General features: G+C 38.1%; 1 non-coding gene across 1 annotated transcript; it reads right to left on the bottom strand.

The window, feature by feature from the left end:
- Window positions 1–2,326: 2,326 nt before the first annotated feature.
- Window positions 2,327–2,433, bottom strand: LOC120579830 (small nucleolar RNA R71). Its single transcript, XR_005645573.1, has one exon. It is a non-coding gene; the product is annotated as a small nucleolar RNA R71 (small nucleolar RNA).
- Between the last annotated feature and the right edge of the window lie 267 nt (window positions 2,434–2,700).

The following is a 2,700-nucleotide window of genomic DNA, read 5'->3' on the forward strand; positions in this document are numbered from 1 at the left end:
CATTGTGATTGTTCTTTACTTATACTTAGGTTAATTTCTATGATCTTATATTTTCAGGGTTGGGGTTGTGCTTATCATTACCAACTTATTTACCATGAAGCACAAACAACTTTAGGATTAGGTGTGTCGCAGTGTCCGACACATGTTGGTGTTTGACACTCGTACGACATGTGTCAGACCAACTCTGACTGATATCCCAAAAAATTGTTTTTTTGCTTTGCTTCGACACTCCATGGATCGGTGTCCAACACCTGTATGATGCTCATATAACATGTGTCAGACAACTCGAACAAGTGCACCAATTTTTTTCCTTGTTTTGACACACCTAGGGCACGTCATTAAATTCGGTAACAACATTGGTGCGAATTCGATGAAAAAGTCACACCAATAATAAACTTGATGTGTGGAGTAAGGAATAATCAAGCAAAGAAAACAAAGTGTATGAAACAGTTATAATCACAAACCAAAAGTAGAAAACAACGAGAGAAAAGAAGAGAGAACACAAAAGAATTTGTTGACCTAGTTGATGAGTCATTTATTGACTATTTTAATATGCTTTTTAGTTTAGTTTTATTTAGATTTTATATAATTTTATATTAGTATTATTTCCTTTTTAGGATAGTTTACTTTAAATTGCATTTTATTATATTTCAGGAAAGAATATTGGATGGATTGAGTCTTGGAGCAAAAGAAAGGGACTTGGAGCCGATTGGGCACAAAAATATGAAGATTGAGAGACAAAATATGTCTCCCACAAGTCAGAAGCTTGGCACGGCCCGTGCTAGCCTAGGCACGGCCGTGCCACCCTCCAGAGTGTCTTTTGCTGCTTTTGCTTAGATTTTAGGCTACTCTATTTTTAGCCCAAATGTAATAGCTTAGATTTTAAGTCGATCAAATGCTATAAATAGAGTAGCCATCCATCACAAATATTCATCTTTACTGGGAATACAATAAGTGACAATTGCTTTTCTAATTAAAGTTCTTTTCTTTTCCTTTATTTTCTTGTCATTACTTTTATGTTTTCTCTCTTCTCCCCCATGTCTACGATGAACATGAGTGAGTAGACTTCTCCTTGTCTTGGGATTGTTGGATAAGTCTAAATGACATAATCCTAATCAAACCAAGCTCTAAGCCTTAATCTTATGTAACCCTAATTTCTTATCTGAATTCACCGTCTTAACATGGATCAACCATTATCAAACTGTGGAAACGAAAGTGGAGGGTTTGATAATTGTTTATCCATTATTCCAAATATCAAACGAAAGTGGAGCTTTGATATTCGAACAAGTGAATTCAGACAAGGATTGCAAAGTCAGCGAAATAGGCTTTGCAATCTTTGAGACATATAGTTTCGATCTTCAAGGGAACTAATAACAATCAAGTCAGCGAAATAGGTTTGGTTGTTAGAGGAACCAAAATCTAATAGTAATCAAGTCAGCGAAATAGGCTTGGTTGCTAGAGGAACATAAGAGAAACTGTCTTGAGAAATTAGGTCTAACATAACATTATAAGCTTATAGTTTTGGTTTGAGAAGGACTTGTCATTTAGAGGAAACTAACAATCCCAAGGATCTTTTTATTATTATTATCTTTCAAACGCTTGAAAACCCCCAACTTACAATTCTCTTCTCTCTTCTAATCATCTCTAAAAAGTTAATTGAATTGAACTACTCCCTGTCGGAACGATACTCTTTTATACTACTTCGGTAAGACCGTGCACTTGCGGTTTTATCTCATCAAGTTTTTGGCGCCGCTGCCGGGGAGTAAACTAATTTGATTAACTCTTTCTTTGTGATTAGAACTCTCTTCTCTTCTTCTTTTCTTCTACTTCTTTCTTTTGTATTACCACTAACTTCTTGGGTTCTCGGTTTCTTATGCGAAGAAGTAAAAGTCTCAGAGAATTTATTCCTGAGATCGAAAGGTTTTTGCATAAGAAAAAGAGAGAGGCACAAAATAATACTGCTATGGCTGAACGCACTCTCAAAGAGTATGCTACTCCTACAACGGAAGAGCCACAAGCTATTATCGTGTACCCAACGGTTGCGGGTAATAACTTCGAAATCAAGCCTGCACTACTCAATTTGGTGCAGCAAAATCAGTTTTCTGGATCACCCACTGAGGATCCAAATCTCCATATTTCTTCCTTCCTAAGACTCAGTGGCACCATAAAAGAGAACCAAGAAGCCGTAAGACTTCATCTCTTTCCCTTTTCCTTAAGGGATAGAGCTAGCGCTTGGTTCCATTCCCTAGAAGTCGGTTCCATTACTTCATGGGACGATATGAGGCGAGCATTCCTCGCCCGATTTTTCCCCCCATCTAAAACCGCTAAGCTTAGAGACCAAATCACGCGTTTCAATCAAAAAGATGGGGAATCTCTCTATGAGGCGTGGGAGCGTTTCAAGGAAATGCTTAGACTTTGTCCCCACCATGGCCTAGAGAAGTGGCTTATAGTCCACACGTTTTATAATGGCTTGTCTTATACCACTAAGATGTCTGTTGATGCAGCTGCAGGTGGAGCTCTAATGAACAAAAACTACACGGAGGCTTATGCTTTGATTGAAGACATGGCTCAGAATCACTACCAATGGACCAACGAGAGAACCGTCACCACTCCTACTCCCTCTAAGAAAGAGGCAGGTATATACGAAGTCTCTGAATATAACCACCTTGTTGCTAAGGTCGAGCCATTAACCCAAAAATT

This window comes from Medicago truncatula, chromosome 3, assembly GCF_003473485.1.
Source record: "Medicago truncatula cultivar Jemalong A17 chromosome 3, MtrunA17r5.0-ANR, whole genome shotgun sequence".
Taxonomy (NCBI): domain Eukaryota; kingdom Viridiplantae; phylum Streptophyta; class Magnoliopsida; order Fabales; family Fabaceae; genus Medicago; species Medicago truncatula.